The sequence below is a fragment of the Acipenser ruthenus genome, chromosome 9 (assembly GCF_902713425.1).
Source record: "Acipenser ruthenus chromosome 9, fAciRut3.2 maternal haplotype, whole genome shotgun sequence".
NCBI classification, from domain to species: domain Eukaryota; kingdom Metazoa; phylum Chordata; class Actinopteri; order Acipenseriformes; family Acipenseridae; genus Acipenser; species Acipenser ruthenus.
Genome location: NC_081197.1, coordinates 26674805 through 26696931, shown reverse-complemented (window position 1 = coordinate 26696931; position 22127 = coordinate 26674805). Strand labels below are relative to the sequence as shown.

At 38.2% G+C, this 22127-nt stretch overlaps 1 protein-coding gene and 1 long non-coding RNA gene across 2 annotated transcripts in view; both read left to right on the top strand.

The window, feature by feature from the left end:
• The first annotated feature begins 8908 nt into the window (after positions 1 to 8908).
• Positions 8909 to 12102, top strand: LOC131737903 (uncharacterized). The gene is made up of 5 exons (XR_009329466.1): positions 8909 to 9362; positions 9569 to 9708; positions 10649 to 10806; positions 11178 to 11280; positions 11792 to 12102. It is a non-coding gene; the product is annotated as an uncharacterized LOC131737903 (long non-coding RNA).
• A 1138-nt stretch (positions 12103 to 13240) lies between these two features.
• LOC117405307 (1-acyl-sn-glycerol-3-phosphate acyltransferase gamma-like) overlaps positions 13241 to 22127 on the top strand; it is a 104520-nt gene continuing 95633 nt past the window's right edge. Inside the window, exon 1 of the mRNA XM_034008260.3 lies at positions 13241 to 13458. The gene's annotated coding sequence lies outside the window, so the exon portion shown is untranslated. The remainder of the gene's footprint in view (positions 13459 to 22127) is intronic.

Sequence of the window (22127 nt, the reverse complement as noted above, 5' to 3'; positions counted from 1 at the left end):
CTTAAACCCAAAATAATGAAATATCTTGGTTGTGAATTACCTTCAATAACACAATACTAAACAAACTGTAGTAATTAAATTAAATAATCAGTTCACTTATGTTTTTTTTTCACTAAGCAGTAATATGGTACAATAAGTATAACAGTTAATATCAGTTAATGCAGTTAAGTAGCTACTAAATGTAAAAGAGAAACCTTTCTCTCTAAAATACTATACTAACAAAGATATGAATGGCAATTCTATAGGCAATTTAGAAAGCAATGTAATTCAAACTATACCTTCAAAGTTTATATCTTGAGTTAAGCATGCAAACACAAAATACAGTTCACAACATTTTAAATGCTAAAATAGATAAACTATTTATTTAGTTAGATTTTCTTTTTCTCTTTTCTTTAATTATTTCTACTAACGTTAATCAAATATCTGGCAAAGCAACTGAAGACACACTGAACAAAATCACACAAATAATAATCAGCAATAATAATAATAAAAAAAGAAAAATGTCCTGTATCAGACGGCGCGCGTTGGAGCTCTATTGGTGCACTTAAATGATTATATCAGGAAAAAAAATCAGAAACCTTTGTTTGTTTGTTTGTTTGTTTTAACTCAGTACCCACAAACCCAAACTGGAATGATGGAAACTGTACGCAGGCAAGCAGGCTGTGTCCAGGCGATAAAGTAGCCCCCCTAAAGTCGTCAGGAACAGAAACGCTGTCTTCTCTCCGATGACATCCAAGGCCATGGAAACAGTAAAATCCTCTTCAACTATCCTATATGTCCTTCCGAAGTCTGATTTTAAAGCAAGTAGTCTTAGCCGGGTTCCTTTTTAATGCAAGCTTAAAGTTGAACAAGCGCTACAAATCTACGGTTTTAGAGCAAGAGTCCATTACTTTAAACATGAGCTACTTTCACACAAGGAAAATAAATGACTTGATAGTCAAATAGAAGGTTTTCACACAGGATCCTTTCAGAGATCCTTTCAGAGATTCTAAGTTAGTGGTCTATTTTGAGTAATTTAGGGAAATTTCTTTGGACTCAAAACGAATGAGACTCACAGAGTTCTCCCTAGCTTGCATATTCTTCCCAGTTTTCCCTTCTTTCGGCCATCCCCTTTTTCTACTGTCCCTCGAACTTAAATTAAAATGACCCCTCCCATTAGTCCAGTATAATATAATCCCATTGGTGGAAAAATAACATATGCAAAAAACAAATCTTACATTGGACAAATAAATATATTGACATAATCAGTTACCAGGCAGAACTCAAGCACATGTTGAAACAGGGTGCTGGCATTTTGCTTTCTAACACATTAAAATAAAAGTTAACAATGTTTTATTTCAACTGGAGTAAAGGTCCTTGAGTTTAAACAGCAACCAATGAGAAACAGAATTCTTAATTAGGATTGACAAGCTCTCCTGAAAAACACTGCAAAATAAAATACAGAGAGAGTAAAAAACAGAAAATAAATAGAATAGAACACCAGTTTTTTTTTAAACGGGTGTTACACATACAACATGGTTTATTTAGATTTCCAGAAAGCTTTTGACAAAGTCCTGCATAAAAGATTAATCCTCAAACTAAAAGCAGTAGGGATTCAAGGAAATGCATGCACATGGATTAGGGAGTGGTTAACATGTAGAAAACAGAAAGTACTGATTAGAGGAGAAACCTCAAAATGGAGCGAGGTAACCAGTGGTGTACCACAGGGATCAGTATTAGGTCCTCTGCTATTCCTAATCTACATTAATGATTTAGATTCTGGTATAGTAAGGAAACGTGTTAAATTTGCAGACAAAAATAGGAGGAATGGCAAACACTGTTGCAGCAGCAAAGGTCATTCAAAATGATCTAGACAGCATTCAGAATTGGGCAGATACATGGCTGTGACAGAGATCAAATGATTCTTGGTGTTAGATCTCCCTCTCGACCTGTGAGGGCACTGTGTAAGAGGAACAGAGTACCCTTAACTAAATGGCACGACAATTTATTCTGTAGGGTAGATGGAAGTCGGTCATTTAGGAAAGGGGCAGAGCTACGATATCCAAACTCAATGACCCAGACAGTAATCGGTGTGGCATCCGAGGATTGGAGGATGCGCTCGTTAACCTAGGGGTCATGAGCGAGGATATAAATAGGGGTCATAGCATACGTGATCTGTTCCTTGGTAAATGGTTGGTGTTTTAAACCTGCAAGGAGTCTGTATTGCTGGATCGTGAACCATGAGTTTTGTCTTGTGTTTGTTAGTGTTTGTTAACTGTCATCTGTTTTTTAATAGACTACCAGTAGCACAATCCAGAGCTGTAGCGAAAGCCGGCATAAACCCGGACATCACTTTCACCCCTGCATTTCACGGAGAACTGTAACACACCACTTGCACTTATTCATTATCACTAGGAACTGTGTAAGAATTGTGTTTAGTGTTGGTGTGTAAAACTGGACTTTTAGTTACGGGTCAAACCCGGGGATTTACAAATACCGAGTGATACACGCTGCTGTATCACTCCATAATTATTATTTAAGGTGTTTGCCATAAGGCTCTGGACATTGTTAATTAAATCATTAAACACCTGTGGCAAAGTGGTTGCTGATTATGCACAGGTGCAGAGGTGATGCAGTGCAGGAATAAACAGACAGAGATTTGTAATCCGGTATGGTAAATATTTGTTTTATTTTTGTTATAATCTAGGTCTGGTGACCAAATAATAAGCTCCAGTAATACACAGCAATATGTAAAACCCGGAGTACAGAAAACAGGGATTGCAGCCCTAAATAATAAAGACATGTTATGTGCCCCACAATAATACTTGCCACGATCACCCGTCCCGGTGCGTGCAGTAGTGCTCGGGGTGGGTGAAAACAATTTATTATAGTTCGCAACAGTTTTAGTGCAATGGTGATCCAGTTTGGTGCTGGCCCAAGGCGACAGCTCCGGATTCGTGTTAGCCGTCTGGTGGTTCAAAAACAGACAGTTACTAACAAATTACAAACAAAACAAAACACTCACGAACATTTCTTTTAACACACAAGTCTTGTGTCTCTCACAGTCCTTTCAGTCTCTCAATAAAAACCAAGCGAAGGAAAAGATTTACCCTTTGGTAAATGATTGCAGCTGACTCTATTGCCTGCAGCTGCTACCTCGTTTACCTTCCAGGTCAATACATTCCTGCAACGGAGTCTTGCCTTTTTCCAGGTTGACTGACCTCCCGACCCAGGGAATGAACTGCCAGGCCAACCTGTCCAAAGCCTTTCCCTTTCGCTACTTGGTGCCCTCACAGGTCGCGAGGGAGATTTACAACCAGAACTCATTATATTTCCGTCACAACACCCTTGCACTTGGAAATCATTGTCTGTCTGTTTTGTATCCAGTCTGCACTGCACACACCTGTATCCACTCACCACTTTGCCACAATGGAAAATTATATTTAATAGAGAAAGTGTAAGTTACTGCACGCAGGCAATAAAAATGTGCATTATAAATATCATATGGGAGATACAGAAATTGAAGAAGGAATCTATGATAAAGACCGAGGAATTTATCTTGACTCAGAAATGTCTTCATCTAGACAATGTGGGGAAGCTATAAAAAAGGCCAACAAGGTGCTCGGATATATTGTGAAAAGTGTCGAATTTAAATCAAGGGAAGTAATGTTAAAACTTTACAATGCATTAGTAAGACCTCATCTAGAATATTGTGTTCAGTTCTGGTCACCTCGTTACAAAAACGATATTGCTGCTCTAGAAAGAGTGCAAAGAAGAGCAACCAGAATTATCCCGGGTTTAAAAGGCATGTTGTATGCAGACAGTCTAAAAGAATTCTAAAAGGTACTGACAATGTCGACCCAGGGGACTTTATCGACCTGAAAAAAGAAACAAGGACCAGGGGTCACAAATGGAGATTAGATAAAGGGGCATTCAGGAAAGAAAATAGGAGGAACTTTTTTACACAGAGAATTGTGAGGGTCTGGAACCAACTCCCCAGTAATGTTGTTGAAGCTGACACACTGGGATCCTTCAAGAAGCTGCTTGACGAGATTCTGGGATCAATAAGCTACTAACAACCAAACGAGCAAGATGGGTTGAATGGCTTCCTCTTATTTGTAAACCTTCTTATGTTCTTCTTCTTATTATTATTATTATTATTATTATTTATTTCTTAGCAGACGCCCTTATCCAGGGCGACTTACAATTGTTACAAGATATCACATTATACATTATTTCACATTATACAGATATCACATTATTTTTACATACAATTACCCATTTATACAGTTGGGTTTTTACTGGAGCAATCTAGGTAAAGTACCTTGCTCAAGGGTACAACAGCAGTGTCCCCCACTGGGGATTGAACCCACAACCCTCCGGTCAAGAGCCCAGAGCCCTAACCACTACTCCACACTGCTGCCCTTATGATGGAGAGTGCATGGTGAATTCAAGAGGAATAGAGATAGAGAGATCAGTGGTGGGAGAGGAAGAGTGGGAAGAGAAGGAGGTCTGATTTGGAGAGGTTGAGTTTAAGATGATACAAGTGCATCCAGGAGGAGATGGCCGAGGGGCAGGTAGAGATATGGTAGAGATGTCTGACTCAGAGGGGGGAAAGGAGAGGAATATCTGGGCATCATCAGCGTAAAAATTATACGAGAAGCCATGGGAGGAGATGTGGGGACCCAGGGAGCGGGTGTAGAGAGAAAACAGGAGGGGTCCCAAGACTGAGCCTTGGGGGGCAGCTGTCGAAAGAGAGCAAGAGGCAGAGGGTGAGCCACACCAGGACACCCGGTACGTATGATTGGAGAGGTAGGAGGAGAAACAGGCAAGAGCAGTGCCAGGTCAGCGAGGGAGGACAGGAGAATAGAGTGGTCAACTGTGTCAAAGGCAGCAGAGAGGTAGAGGAGAATTAGGACAGAGGAGAGGGAGGCAGCACAGGCAGAGAGTAAAGAGTTGGTGACAGAGAGGAGTTTCAGTTGGTGTGTTGGGCGAAAACCTGATTGGAGAGGGTTGAGCAGAGAATGTTTTGACAGGAAAGCACAGAGCTTGAGGGTTTTAGAGAGGAAGGGGAGAAGGGAGACAGGACAGGTAGTTCTGGAGGGATGAGGGATCAAGGGAGGGTATTTTTAAGATGGGGTGATGCAGGCCTGTTTGAAGACAGCAGCAGAGGAGAAGACAGACGGGGAGAGGGAACGGAGGTTTCCACGGAAGGTAACAGAGGGGGGTCAGCAGAGTAGGAAGGGATGGGAGTGACAGAGAAGGAAATAAAGTAGTGATCAGAGATATCGAGAGGAGTGACCGAGAGGGCGGGACGAAGCAGTCCAGTTGATGGCCCGCTGTGTGAGTGGGGGGGGGGGGGGGGGGGCGGGGGAGACAAAGCAACGGAGTGAAGGGGAAGAAATCCAGCAGAGTGGTTAGGGTTGGAGAGGTGGATGTTGAAGTCACCTAATAGAAAACAGGGGTGGAGGGAAAGGGGAGGAAGTCAAGCTCATCAAGAAAGTGAGCAAGGGGCCCAGGAGGGCGGTAGAGAAGGGGTAAAAAGGGGAGGCAAGTTCAACAGCGTGAAAAACTCAAAAATACTAACAGAGAGAGAGAGAGAGAAAGAGAGAGAGAGAAAGAGAGAGAGAGAGAGAGAGAGAGAGAGAGAGCAGAGGGGACAGAAGAGCAGTAATAGCTGCAGATACCTGAATACATGGTTCTAGTTGATAATGAACATAATGAAATTAAAACCACTGACCCAATATTATCTGCAAGGACTTCAATGAGCGACCCCCAAGCCATTTTTTAACAATGTTTTTAATAAGGACATACCTGGTACGTCTGGCAGTACTGAGCAAGCATTTTTGAGGACGTACCAAGTACAGTCAAGTGGTTAATAAGGTGTCAAATTCTATATAGGAAAGATGCGCTTATTTTTATTATTTTTTTTAAATACCATTTTTAAAGTATTTTAAGAACATTGCAAGGTATTGAATGTTACTACAGTTGGGTGCTCTGACTGGCAGGAAAATAAGGCCCTCCACATCAGGTAGTTTGTCATGTCTGTGTGGTCCAGTTGTTAAAGAAAAGGGCTTGTAACCATGAGGTCTCCGGTTCAAATCCCACCTCAGCTACTGAGTCATTGTTTGACCCTGAGAAAGTCACTTGTGCTCCGTCTTTCGCGTGAGACGTAGTTGTAAGGCAGCAGTGTGGAGTAGTGGTTAGGGCTCTGGACTCTTGACTGGAGGGTCGTGGGTTCAATCTCAGATGGGGGACACTGCTGCTGTACCCTTGAGCAAGGTACTTTACCTAGATTGCTCCAGTAAAAAAAAAAAAAAACTGTATAAATGAGTAATTGTATGTAAAAATAATGTGTAAAAAAATAATGTAATTGTATGTAAAAATAATGTGATATCTTGTAACAATTGTAAGTCGCCCTGGAAAAGGGCGTCTGCTAAGAAATAAACAATAATAATAATAATAATGTAAGTGACTCTGCAGCTGATGCATAGTTCACACACCCTAGTCTCTGTAAATTGCCATGGATTATTATTATTATTATTATTATTTATTTCTTAGCAGACGCCCTTATCCAGGGCGACTTACAATTGTAAACAAATAGATTTCAAGAATCACAGTGCAAGTAATAATACAATTAATAGCAAGATAAATACAATGATGAATACAATGACTTTGGTTCAAGCAAGTACAAGTGTGACAAAATACAATTCAATAATACAGCAGATAAGTGTCAGTGATAGTTACATCAGGATATAATTAAATACAAAATACTACAGATTAAACACTTGGCAGATTATAGTACTCTGAAGTACAGGATTAAATACAGTAAAATAGGGGGCAGATAAGAGTAAGTAAAGCGCATTTAAGGAAGGGTGAAATGTGACCCAGTGGAAAAACAGAGGAGTTCTACAGGTGCTGTCTAAAGAGGTGGGTCTTGAGGAGGCGCCGGAAAGTGGTCAGGGACTGGGCAGTCCTGACATCTGTAGAAAGGTCATTCTACCACTGCGGGGCGAGGGTGGAGAAGGAGCGGGCTCTGGAGGCAGGGGAGCGTAGAGGAGGTAGAGCCAGTCTTCTAGTGCAGGCGGAGCGGAGAGATCGAGTGGGGGTGTAGGGAGCAGTGTGGAGTAGTGGTTAGGGCTCTGGACTCTTGACCGGAGAGTTGTGGGTTCAATCCCCAGTGGGGGACACTGCTGTTGTACCCTTGAGCAAGGTACTTTACCTAGATTGCTCCAGTAAAAACCCAACTGTATAAATGGGTAATTGTATGTAAAAATAATGTGATATCTGTATAATGTGAAATAATGTATAATGTGATATCTTGTAACAATTGTTAGTCGCCCTGGATAAGGGCGTCTGCTAAGAAATAAACAATAATAATAATAAAAGGGAGAGATGAGGGTCTGGAGGTAGCTGGGTGCAGTCTGGTCAAGGCATCTGTAGGCTAGTACAAGAGCCAGTGGTAATCGGGAGCCAGTGGAGTGAGCGGAGTAGTGGAGTTGCATGGGAGAAGCGAGACAGAGAGAACACCAGGCGAGCAGCGGAGTTCTGGAAGAGCTGGAGCGGACAGGTGGCGGACGCAGGGAGGCCAGCCAGGAGGGAGTTGCAGTAGTCTAGGCGGGAGAGTACCAAGGCCTGGACCAGGAGCTGGGTGGCGTAGTTGGTGAGGAAGGGTCAGATTCTTCAGATGTTGCTCAGGAAGAATCGGCAAGTGCGTGCCAGAGTGGAGATGTGCTGGGAATAAGAGAGGCAGGGGTCCAGGGTGACTCCGAGGTCCTTAGCGGAGGAAGAGGGAGAGAGTGTGGTAGATTCCAGAGGAACAGAGATAGAGAGATCAGAGGAGGGGGAGGAGGAGGGAAAGAAAAGGAGGTCAGATTTAGAGAGGTTGGGTTTGAGGTGATGCGAGTGCACCCAGGAGGAAATAGCAGACAGACAGGTAGAGATACGGGAGGAGATGGTGGAGTCAGAGGTGGGGAAGGAGAGGAAAATCTGAGCATCATCAGCATAGAATTGGTATGAGAAACCATAGGATGCGATGAGGGGGCCCAGGGAGCGGGTGTAGAGAGAGAGAACAGGAGAGGACCGAAGACTGACCCTTGGGGGACTCCTGTTAAGAGAGGGTGAGGTGTGGAGGTTGCTCCACGCCAGGTTACCTGGCAAGTGCGGTTGGAGAGGTAGGAGGAGAACCAGGCCAGAGCAGTGCCAGAGATCCCCAGGTCAGCGAGAGATGATAGTAGAATAGAGTGATCAACAGTGTCAAAGGCAGCAGAGAGGTCGAGGTTTACTGCTCTGCAAACCTGCTGATCACTGGTGCTGACCCTCTCACAACCACACGTGGAGTGAGGCCAGGTTTCTTGCTCTGCAAACCTGTTGTTGCTGGTTCGGTCTCTTGTGCAGCAAACAGTTGCTGGTAAGCTGCACACCACATGAGCTGTGGAAGGAGAGGCATGCCACAGTCATCACTAAGATGTACACCATCAGTACACCACAGATCTGAGCACGTGGCGGGGAAGTGTTCAGATATTGAAAGGTATCGGACCTTCATGCACAGTCATGGTATTCCTGGCACAACAGCTCTTAAAGCCCAAGGTCAACGATAAGCCGGGTCAGAAAATCTAATACTACCACCTACCAACAGGGAGCTTAAACAGGGTTACAATAACATACAAGGAATAAAAAATCCCTATTGTTTTCAGTTACAATCATTATTTTATTTTTGAGTGAATTAATTACATTTAACCCCCTTTTACTGAGTTACAATCCTTAATTTTTTCAGGAATGGCTGAAATACACAACCTACCAGCCAAAATGTCATGTTTTCAGCACCCGGGCACTAAAACCCCAGCAACAATAGCAGTGACGTAAATCTGACACAACCAACCCCATTTTCTATTCACTATGAGTCTGTTCATTACATTTACCACCCTTTTCTGAGTTACAATCCTTAATTTTCTCAGAAATGTATGAAATATACACATGACAGATTTTTACATACAAAATATATAATAGAATAGAAATATAAACAAATAGAAATACAATAAGCAATATAAATAAAAATAAAGATAAATACAGTAAGGCATTCTTTTAGCAGATTATTTGGGACTTTTATTTTGAAATACGCTTTCGACCCTCTCCGACTGACTTACCGGAAGTTGCATAATGTTGCCAGCAACTGTTGCTCGCTTCACACAGGTTGCCAACTCCACCTTTGTTTCCAACTACAGTAGCATCACGCAGCAGTAGCAGCAGCAGCAAGAACACCAGCAATAGTGAAGATGGAAATATCAGCAGTGATGACAGGAACTACAACAGCAACACCAGCAGCAATAACACTGGAACTGGGAACAGGGACAGCGACTAGAGCAGCGATGTGCCTCTATCAGGTACATATTTAATTAAACGTTTAATTATTTTGCATCCCTACAATAAATCATGAAAAGGTTACAGTATTATTACAACTGCAGTATCTGTCTGTAAAAAGTTATTTTCCTATGTGCACATATGTGCATTACATATAATGGTTCTCTTTTTAATGAGCAATGGGGGTAGTTAAACAGATTACATGTGCATTTTTTGTTCTATTAAATAGACAGGGATAGGATGATCTTCACCATTTTAGAAGAAATCAAGGGACTGCATCTGGACGAATTCCGGTTTCCTCTTGCCACCAAGGAGGATATTGACAGAGTGGAGAGGATGTTAATGGACCAGGCTACAGAAAAGGCACTAGTATGTGACAGTTGTACGGTTGTTAACAAAGCCCTTTTCTTTTCAGATTATAATAACCAATACATTGTCATTAATAGTTTTTGAACAAAAAAAAATGCAGTACAGATGCTAAAAGCTTCTGTCCTTATTGAATTATATCTTTTTCTCAGCTTTTTCGATAATTATTCCTGATAATTACTTCTGTACATATTGTTGCGTTTTTCTATGGTGTTCATTTATTATATCAATTTTAAAGGTGTAAAAAATATCACTACAAGTTTCCTTGTGTTTCACATGTAGTCGTTTGTTTACTTTTTCATATTTTGCAGCTCAATTTCTAATGATTATAGAAGTATGCTAATGTCTCAGTTTGGCACGTTCATTTTGCTTCAGAACTAGTGCATCAGTTGGGCACATGACTTCATTTCTGCTAATGCACTAGCACATTCCATATTAGGAGAAAAATGGGTGAAAAAATCAAACATGCTCAAAAAAAAGGCTGGGGATTTTACTTTTCTTTATAATGTGGGCATGTTGCAGTACCCCCCCCCCCCCCCTTTTCTCTCTGCTGCCATTATAAATTCGCCATCAGGGTTGGTGAAATAGCAGAAACTTCATAATAGTTTATTGTGAATTTATAATAGCAGAAACTGTTATTTTCTTATGTAAAAGAGAGAGAGGAAAGTTGACACAGAAAAAGTAAAGTGACAGGATCTGAAAACAGGGTAACTAAGTCATAAGTAGTGATTTTTTTTTCTGGAGGGAAGCCATTAGAACTTTGAAGAATGTTGTATACGTAAGATTTTATTATTGCATCATCTCAAAGCTATAGTACATACTACAATTTGATTTAAATTAAATTTTAAAACTTTTATGACTGATATGTCATATGACTATTCAAGTGATGGCAGTAGTGTTGTAACACACATATACATTTGCCTTCATTTACATCTCATTCTAGATCACACACATTTGTAGTCTTGGTGGCATCAGCCGACGACATCATCAGGCGCATGATGAGTCGTGTGTTGACCAACAATCTGGCCAGAGGATACAACTGGCTGGGGCGGGGAAACAAGAGCCCCGTTTCTGTCCTTGCACTGGCGAGAGTAATCAAAGGTAAATTGTGCTGCTGGCATTTTAAGTGTTGTACATAAGTCAAAGCCAATGAAATGCATGCAAAATCAATGTGACATAATTAAATTCAATTAAATTGTTATAGCCATTCATGAAAAAAAGTCACTAAATAATAATATAGCACACATGTATTCTATTCCTGAAATAAAAGTACAAGAGAATATATTTGAAGTAAATAGTAAAATGTATTGTAAAGTATTACAAAAAAAATCTAACAGTGGTGTTCAAACATGTGACAACATCATTTCGTGAATTGTGTTGTCCTTGTTTGAACAAACTGTTAGATTTAACACATGTTTTGGTGTGTATAAAAATACTGTAAAATATTAAATCTTTCATTCTTTTTTTTCCAGCTGCAACCAAGAAGTCTTCTGTCACGGAGGCAGACACAGAGTCCAGGATGAGGAGCTGGCTAAAGTACAGTGGAGACAGGGATGGGGGGTGTCAGAAAAAAATGTAAATATATGATACTCCCATGAATTATATTTATATTTTATTAATTAGTAAATTAATTTAAAACGATTCAATAAGTTCCCCTTATTTAACATAATGTACTGTTCAAATATGTTTTGCTTAAATACTTTGCTTTTTCATTGCCATTGAAATGCTTTTTTAAAAATATTATACCACAAGGGTATATAATATGTTTAGTGGTTAAATTAATTAATTGTTACTGTCACTTATACTTCAGTGGAAAGATTACTTGCACTCCGATTGGCTGAGATAGCGATATATAATCCCTAGTACTGTATATGCCCTTAGAATGTTTGTAACAGCATTACAAAAAATAATTACATTTGCAACCAACAAGACATTTGAAGTCAATTTCAATCTATAATATATATATAAAAATCAAAGAAAGGGTAGGTCTTTGTTCTCATTTACAGAGGTAGGCTGTGTAATGCCTGATAATACCCAATGTGGAGGGTCTTATTAATTACTTCATTAATTCTCTTATTATTTACAGATACAAATGCTGCTACAAGTGCTGCTGCTAGTGCTGCCAGTGACAGTGAAGAAGATTAAGAGATTGTTTGAGCCATCTTTTTGTATTCTAGACAGATATTTGAACACAAATAAACTTAATAAACACTGTTGAATGCAAAACTAGTTTTTTCTTTTTTTTTTCTTTCTCAAATTCAATACGTTATAGCTTTGGGCAATGTCATTCATGTTGTAATGTTGCAAACATAAACTGTGCATACAAACCTGGTAGCATGCTGACGTTGGCCCAACGTAGTTTTGTCCATCGACCCAATGTTGGCCCACCATTGGCAGACAATGTTGGACCGATGGACAAAATTACGTTGGGCCAACATTGGGCTGACGTCTCTGATGACATTGGGTCAATGCTGGCCTAGCGTCAGCATGCTATCTGGGAAGTCTTTGTTTTATGTATAGATAGAAAAATAGTTGAGCTTATTTTGTCATGATCATTTTTCCATGATTAAATTAAGAAACTGAGATGATGCTAATGATGCTAATTACAACATGTGGAGCACTCAGAAATAAAACCTGAAAGCCAGAAACCCTAAATATCCATTGTGGTGTATTTAGAAGCATTTGACGTTTGTATTTGAAGTAAGTGGAATACTTCAAGGTTTATATCAGACAGTACGCGATTGACACTGGTAGTTGAGTTGAGGGTTGTGTCGAGTTCATATGGCTGCGGTTTGCAAGGAGCCTTGTTGCACATTTAAAACTAAGTATGGTGTCTACAACAAATGTTCTGGTATTGCTACATTTCTTATTTTCTTTTATACTGAATTTGAATGTTGCAAAGAAAAAGCTACTTATCTGCATTGTACAAAACCACACAGGTCCTCACTCAAAATTCAGAAGAAAAAAAAAACTAGTAACTAAACTGTTGTATTTAAATAAACAACATATACTCTCCCAATATCTTTTTTCTTCCACTATAAAAACTTTAGGTTGTGGCCTGCAAGTGCCTTGGTTACATTATATACCGGGTCATTATATACCGGAGGCGTTTCATTGAAGTTTTACAGTGCATTATATATATATATATATATATATATATATATATATATATATATATATATATATAAAATCTGTACAAAAAGGAGCAAAATCAAAACGTCTCGATATAACATATTTTTTAAATTATTCACATTTGTATGTACCTACCTTTTTCTGTTTTTTATATATATCGATAGATAGATAGATAGATAGATGTTCGTTTAGCGAAACTACATTTTGCGGGTCTGAAGTTATTCTGCAGCAATTTCAAAGATCTCCGCCTCCTGCTTATTATGTGTTGTTGACCTTGGCATTCCCTGTGTCCTCCTAATACTCATCCCACGGCTTTCACAGTTATGTCGATGGGAGGATTTTTGCTATGGGGCTGCAGTGGGAACTAATCTGTTTTCTCGTCGTTGTTTCTTTGTCGAATTGTTTGCAAAGACGGACCGGGAATATTAGGCTGCTGCTATTTGCTGTGAAGGATGGAACCCTAATGGACTAAGAATACCTAGCCATTTCCAAAGTAATTAAAACACAATAAATACTCTTAAATATATATATATATATATACATACAAATCGCAAGCCCGGAATATAATCAGTGTAACACAATCTTCGACACCCCGGACTTCCACGGCACGAAAGAAAGCAGGTATATATTTTTGTTGTTTCTTTAGATGTGCAATTTTTCAGTGTTAAAATAATTTATAAACTGTTAGGTAAAACTAATCAAATATAACCAATTTGAATATTATAAATACAATAGCCTTTAATATTCACATTAAAACAGGAAAGCAATTATAGTACATGATTATATTTTTATATGGTACTGTTTTTATCATATCCCCATGTTTTTGGTCGTTAGTTCCTGTGACCGCATGCTAAGCAGAAACTAATCGTATTAAAGAAAAATATTAAATGTAGTTCGTAATAATATTGTATATGATCTTCAGTCCAGTGCATTGTCACGTTGATGTGCACTCGGACATGACTCCTGTGTCCCAGCATGTGTACACGGTCATTGCATTTCTTTTTTTTTTTTTTTTTTTTGTTGGTGTGACTTTGCAAACCTCGTGGTAATGTTGATGTGACTGCAGTCATTTCCAAAACATGCTAATGAAGTTACCACCAACAGTAACAATAATAAAGATTTTTGCATGAGAGTAACCACATGCGTGTGGCCTCAACACTTTATATCTATGATATTCTTTGCAAAATAGCTATATGTGCTACAGGTAACATCAACAGTTTTTTGTTAGTTTTTTTTTTTATTTTTTAAACTTTTTCACACCATTTGTTAGACGTTTTAGAACCTCTGGCAAGAGCGAGCTGGTTTTGCTTTTGTTAACTTACTCTGATCTTAATACTTTTTCATGAGTTAGGCCTATATTTCTATAAATATCAGGTGGTAAAAACATAAAAGGTTATTCAGTTATACCTTTATTCTTCACAAAAATGTTTACGTCTGTGAAAGTGTATTTGTTGTCAAGACTTTCCCCCCCACTTTATTCCCAATGTTTCACTTTGTGGTTCAATTATCAGACCTCAGCATGTTCTGTGCTGGGTGGAAAACAGTGAGAGTACCAGTAACACAGGAAGCTAGTATGAAGAATTTCAGTACCATTTTAAGTAGTGACTTTATATTTGCAGGGTTGTATATGCTAAATGTGTTGGCATTTTTGGGAGCTCATTGCACACTTTGCTGAATGTAGACATTTCTTATTAATCTCCTAATAATTTTAATAGGATAACATAAATCAAAAGACTTATGTGATTGATTCTGACAGCTCTCAGATAACTGCTGCTTCATGATTTCCATTACACGAGAGTAGATGTTAAAACTTCATGCTGATTTGAACTCGGCTCTCGCCAAGATAAGCACCAACTAAGACGTAGCTTTACAGTAAACTAATGTGATCCATATGTGTCTCCATCCATTTACGTTTCCTTCCATATGATGATGTAGATATCCTTCTGTCTGGTGTTAATGGCTGAAGTGTATTTTATACTTAGTCTGGGTGTTTGTCTCGGGCTGTTTTCACATGGAAACCTTAAATACAAACATAATGCATCCCAAGAAGTGAAAAGCTGAAGCTAGATGTTTTTGAGATTTAAAAAAAAAAAAAAAAAAAAAAAAAGTTGTCTGTCGCGTCTATTAAATAACCCTGTATAGCAGCGTTCCCTCTAAGGCTCTTGTTACACGAGTCAATGCGCTGGCAACATAAATTGTAGCAACGTGTTGCCTATATAATAATAATAAAATAATTTATTTCTTAGCAGACGCCCTTATCCAGGGCGACTTACAAGATATCACATTATTTTTACATATAATTACCCATTTATACAGTTGGGCTTTTACTGGAGCAATCTAGGTAAAGTACCTTGCTCAAGGGTACAGCAGCAGTGTCCCCACCGGGGATTGAACCCATAACCCTCCAGTCAAGAGTCCAGAGCCCTAACCACTACTCCACACTGCTGCCCTATGACGTCACCGCGGGGGATTTGACCTGTTACACGATACAACTAACAGTTAACTCGCATTCGATACAAATTGCCTTTAATCCAAGCAATATCCAATCATATTTAAGAACTACGTCACGTGGTTCTGGTTTTCAGGTCATATACTTACAAATACCAAGCATCAGTACAACTATTTAGTATTACTGTCATCTTTAAATAATTGAACAACTAATAATTATAATAATAAAGTAGTAATGTTTACAGAATAAAAGCAAATAAACCAAATATGTAAAACTCAATTTAACGTACAATACTACACGCAGATAAATATGAACGATAATTCTTAATTTCTTTAAATGCTGTAAAATACCTACTGTTATATGCTGTTCCCGTGCCATTAACACCTAGAATCGCACCGAGTTCAAAGAGTTTTGCCTCTCGTTTTCCTCTTCTAAAATATTGTTCATCCCTCGGATCCCAGAGGAATTTGTGCTCTAAACAGGTCAATTAGAATAATTAAATCCACCTTCATTACAAAAAGCAGCATATATATATATATATATATATATATATATATATATATATATATATATATATATCAGTCATAATAAAAAACGGCCTTTTATGGTAATATTGTCACAGTGCTGCGGAGTAACGGTTTAAAAAAAGGTAACAAAATAACATAATATGGACATCGGTTTAGCAGAGTTACAGTAGCTACGTTTTTATTCCCCTATTATTTATTATTATTATTATTATTATTATTATTATTATTATTATTATTATTGCTGTCTTTTATACAAAGGTATTTTTAATATTAAGAAGGAGAGACCTGAACAAAGGTGCAGTTCGGGCGTAGTTAACGATAGTTGGACAAAGATTTTAAGTAGTTTTAAAAACTTGTTAAAAGTAACTCTCCCAGCATTGGTTGTTATCAAAATAGTCCACTACCAAAATGACGATGTGTTGACCAACCTTCATAAAACTCTATGAGAAGTATTTCTTTCTCCTGAGTCCAGGTAATTGCGGCTTTCGTTTCCATTTCAAGTGTTGTTTTCACTGTAGCAGACAGAATCACGTGACACACACCAGTGCTCTGATTGGATATTGCCTGGAACCTGTTGCTTGGAGTAGGATTGCTGTCCACTCAAGCAATCGCGTTGCCACGCAGTTGCCAGAACGTTGACAATACGTTGTCCGGGCTGTTACACGGGCAATCCTCACGGGATTTGGTCGCAGGCGATAAAAGTTGCCAGTAAATTGACTCGTGTAACAAGGGCTTAAGGCTCAAATGCGTGCGTTTTTCGCAATAACTGACAACAACCTTCGTACCCAGTTTACTAACTTTCGCAAGTTATCATAAATATCAACCTCAATTGAGATGCAAGCATCTCGAGGTAAAACTATCATTTTGAGCGCATTCTTGTAAAGCATTAACATAAGCAAATTTGCGACTGTCTTACTGCTGATTCTCTGATTTCCCTCTGTAAAAATTAGGGGTGCGCGATAATACCGATATTTCTGGTTAAACTGATTCAGGGAAACGTCTACTGGAAAATCTCGACTATTATCTCACGAGATAATCATTTCCCACGAGAACTCTTAGTGCGAACACAAAAGAAAATATGGCAGAAGCACATAGAGATTTTGAGTTGTGTAAATTCTGCAAAGCAAAGTCACGTGTGGAATAATTTCCTAATGAAAAAATCTAAAAAGGATGGCTGTATAGCATCTAACATTGCGGTATGTTGTTTATGCAAGGCTGAAGTAAATGCTGGCGGTACCACCAACCTTGCATACAGAGGTGTAGTCCTACATCTTAAAGTACCGGAACACCAATTACAATATAGATTTTTCTAAAACAAATTATATGAATTCAGGTTTTGTTTGTACATTGAACTTGAGGTAACATTTAATAGGTAATGTATGCGACTTTTAGGCTACTCCCTCTTGATCAGAGCTGCCAGATTGGTGGTTTTCCAGCCAATTTTGTCTTGTTTTGAAAGCATCTAGCGGGTAAATGCCTTCTGTAGGCTGGTTATTATTATTATTATTTTTTTTTTTACTTTTTATCATGCATGGCTTTTTTTACTATTCCTTTCAATTATGAGGTCGTCTCCAGCACAGAACTTCAGTCACCACTGTTCCCTGTATCATGTCCTGCCAGTCTGGAGCTCTGTATCCAATAAAATTACGAATCACACAAACGCTCTTATTTTTTTTATTCCTCACCAATGTAACAGTGCAATTTTTAATTGTTTCTACATTTATTTTTAAAGACTGTCTGCTGACAGTTCTGGACAATGTAATTTTACACTATATTCTGAATATCTTTTTTTCTTCTTCCCTGAACTGCATTTGATCTCATCAGATCAAAAATAAAATAAAAACAGCCGTTCTGGTACTGTAAATTCTGAGGGGGAAAAAAAACAAGCAAAGCAGATACATAAATAAATAGTTCCTAACTTTACTTACCAGTGTTTTTTTTTTTTTTTTTTAATAAACGTGTAGCACTTATATATTCTTTTGTAAAATATATAAAATCTTAAAAGCAAGGTTAGTCATTTATTCCAAACCCCGGGTCTCTGCACTGAATGATATATAAGCAGCTTTAACCCTGTGTTTATGGCCGTAGTCCTAGGATTCACTTTTGAAAAACATGTTTAATATAAAATTAAAATAAAGATATTATTTATAATAAAACTTTAAAAATTACATTTACAATCAATGTTTTTAGAGAACAATTTTTAAACCAGCATTGTTTTTCTATTTATTTATCAAATTGGGAGCACATGCACGTACTTCGGGGGGGGGGGGACTTAGCTGTGATCTTGAAGCTGCGTGTTTCTGGCTTGCCGTATGTGAAAATGTTCTTTCGTGACCAGAGGGTATGTTTGAAACCAAGACTGCTTCACCTCCCTGTGACTAGTATCACGGTCATATTTTATTTTTATGTACTTGGGTGACTGGTATTCCTTGGGCTTCATCTTTTGGAACATTTTTTTCCGTTTGGATGCCATGTGGTATTTTTTTTTGTTAGTTTTTTACAAGCAGCGGCGTCTGCTGACTGTTTCTAATTAGAGCCTCTGTCATCCCACCAAACACAACGTTTGAGGCATGCGTATGTTACGTGATCAAGCTAAAGAGCTTTCATTGGGCAAAATGAAATCAAACTAAACAGTCTGTATTGATTCATCTACCAGCACATGTTGAATGTGCTGGCAGTCTTGCACAAGTACATTTTTCAGAGCCTTCGCCACCATGGCGTACTTCGGGAAAACGTTTCGCTTGTGGCGACGCGGTGAGGCTAGTGGGAACGTATATTTAAGTCTATAGTAATTGAAGACATACCATGTGCATTTTTTTTTGTGCAAGTTGCAACATGGCAGCTGCACCAACAAAAAAGTGCAGTGTGACAGTAGATAAAAAAACAAATCTGATTATCTATATAAGGATTGTGGGATGCTATTCTTAAAGCTTTTCTGTCATTCCATTGATCAAATTGTTAAAAGATCTTATTGCCAGTCGTAAACACGTAGAGAACAAGAAAGTAAAAAAGATGGCAGCAATGGCAATGCACTGCATTCTTCTATGCTGAAAAGAATAGATCTAAGGTACTTGTACTGGGCTCAAGGCAGGGCTTTCCCGAAGTAAGTGAGCCAAATTACTTGTGTGTTTAATTAAGCATTTGAGCCCGAAGGAGCGGGCTTAATCGTGTGGTAATGCCCACCTCGTGCATTACATTAACGTAAAAAAAGGGCATTACCACATGATTAAGTCCGCTCCTGAGGGCTCAAATGCTATTAGAATATGGACACGTTAAACAAAATAATAATTAATAGTTTTATCCTGATTTTATGAAGAATTAGTTTTGGTTGCTAAGCATTTACCTCAGTATTCCATGAGTAATGAGGTTTTCTCAAAAAACATCCGCGGTCTGTTCAGGCTCTTTGGTTTAATCCAAGTGGTGGACGCTGTAGGCTACTTCCAGTTGCAGCATAAATGACAACTTAATAAAGTATCGTATTTAATTAAAATATTCTACTTGCACACAGCTGTTCGTGTTTTTTAAAGTGTTAAAAAAAAAAAAATAGGATTTGAGTGCATATTTGTGCAGCCAGGTATCAGTATTTACTGTTAGGCTATTTTTTTTAAAATGTGTTATTGGTAATCGTGCTGTTTGTTGTGTTCATAAAGTTTATTTGCTATTCTAAATTTAAATAGTTACAGTAAGGACAGCTAGGAAGTAGACAGTGACAGAATTCGTTCAGAGTGTGTGTACAATAAGAACAGAGATTTTCTTCCATCAAGCAGGAAAAGGTCAATACTATCAGAAGTGAATACAGGTCTGCAGGACTTTTTTTTTCAGGCAGATTGATTTGGAACGGTAATAAACAAAGTTTGAATACTAACATTCGGGCGGGCTTAATCGGGATTTAAGACCTCCTGATTGACCAATCAGGTTACAGGAAATCTCCTACCCATATTCTAATTGTTGTTTAGTTATTTCCTTCCATACTACCTGCCTTTAATAAAGCTATAATTCGCAATGTTAAACCATGACCGTTTCATAATTCAATTATATTTTCTGTGATGATGAAGAAACAAGCTCAAAGCTATTTTTCTAGCTATACATTCCTTTTCTGTGTATAGGATGTAGTTACTACACTACAGACCGTTTGCTTCATAAAGACATTGTCAGGAGACACACCTCTTGTTAAGTCTTGCAAATAACAAGGCAGAATTAGCTAAGAAATGATTGGGAGGATTAATTATGCGTTTACATTAAAAGGGGTGCTATTTAATTTACAATTGGTAATACACTGCAGTGAACCTGTTTTTAGTGCAACAAGTCAGTCAACACCTCTTTTTTTTATATATATCAGTTTCATATTTTATCCTGGTTATTGTAATGCCAGTAAATTGCTAAACTTAATTTGTGGAGTACTGTACATAGGATTACTCTCACATGTCAATAGACTGTTATTAAACTGTTTACTATTTTTTATTGTTATTATAATGCCAGCAATATGATAAACAGGTCTTTTCAAAAGTCCTTCATTTGTAGATTGAACTACATTGTTAGTGGAAGACTATAAACATGGTTCTCACAACAGTGCTTGACACTGGTTTTTCGGAACTGTTATATAATTAGTTTTTGCTGCTTATTTTAATGCCAGCAATGAGCCAAGTGATGTTTATAAACATTATGACAAGTATGAAGTGTCTTCAGGTGCTTTTCTTACTAGTATAGCAACAAGAGTCTTATTAAAAAACTTGGCTTTAATAAAAATAAATAATTGTAGCAGTATTTAATAATATTTATTTTAAGTATCGGCATTATATTTGTTAAAATGCCATGTTTAATTATTAATACGTTGATAGAAAGTGGGGGGAAAAAACAGAATTGGCCATTTCTGATAAACGGAATTTGCTATTCCCAAGAATGGAAAATAAGTAGCCCTAAGATGGTTACAATTGAAGGCAGTGCAGATGCCTGTGTTTTATACAGTAGTATAAAGCAATTCTATGCAGGCCACCTGTTAAGCATGCAGTCTATGTCTATGGTAACAACTGACAGGGCTGCAGTTATGATAAAATCTCAGACATAAAAGGTAAATGTACACTTCATAAATTCTATATATATATATTTTTTTTCATTTCGGCAACTGCCCACAGCCACCTGGGTTGATGGCGAAGAAAGATTTTTAACAGACACAATATACAACTAATAAAGAGTGAATTACCTCTGACAAGAGTGAATTACCTCTTACCTCTGCACATCGCTTAAATACTTTCTGACAACGCAGTTTAGAGCAACTGAATTTAACAAAATATCAATCCACAGGTTATATCATGGATTAGGTATAGGGTGAGGTGGGGGGGGGGATTAGAATAAAATACAGCAATGTTTTATTGTATTGTTAATGCAGCAATGCATACAGATCTCAGTGCAGAGTTGCTTTTTTTGGAATGAGAGATCATAAAACAGGCAAAAATACGGAAGCTCAAACGTAAAAAGGAGTTCATATCTACCACATCATGCTTTTAAAATTAAATTTCCATGAAGCTGCATCCTGGTCAAACTTCACTGGCGACATCTTTTATTAATCTGTGCAGCACTTCCTCTCTGTTCCAGTTGTATTCCCAAGATACGATTAATATTGCTATGATAAATGAGTTGTTTGGCACTGCGTTCTTCCTGAGTTTCAGGTAACTTTAACTGGGTGGCTTTTACACGTTTAAACTGTGATTATTAGTCTTTTGCTGATATTGAGTGATCTCTCATTCAACGGAACTCTGCACAGAGATCTGTATTGCATTACTGCAATAAGAATACAATAAAATATTGTTGCATTTTATTCTGGACTCGTTCCCCCACGTTGTCAGAAAGTGTTTAAGTTATTTAAATAAACATGGCAATGGGTGGCTCTCTTTCTTCGTCATCAGCCCGGGTGGCTGTGGGCAGTTGACGAAATGATATAAAATTCGATGCAATTCGGCATCTGCCCACCGCAGCTGCGCACTTCATGAACTGCCCGGGCATTTCGGAAACTGCCCGATTTCGGTAACGGTCCATAACATATATATATTGTGACAACTCTGGAAATGTTTGTTACGTTTGTCACTTTTCCCAGAACTTTTACACTGTCCTCTAGCATAAAAGAAAGTCAAACTTCCAGGAATGTGGTTTAAACAGGACGGCACCTGTGTGTTTATTATTTACAGTGCTTAAAAAAAACATCCAAGATAAACAAACAAAAGCCTAACTCCTTATGGATTACTAACTGTACAAGTAAGTGTCCCTAACTAACAGTCCAGGCAGCTAAGCTGCTTACCTGCTCCAAAACACCAGGACTC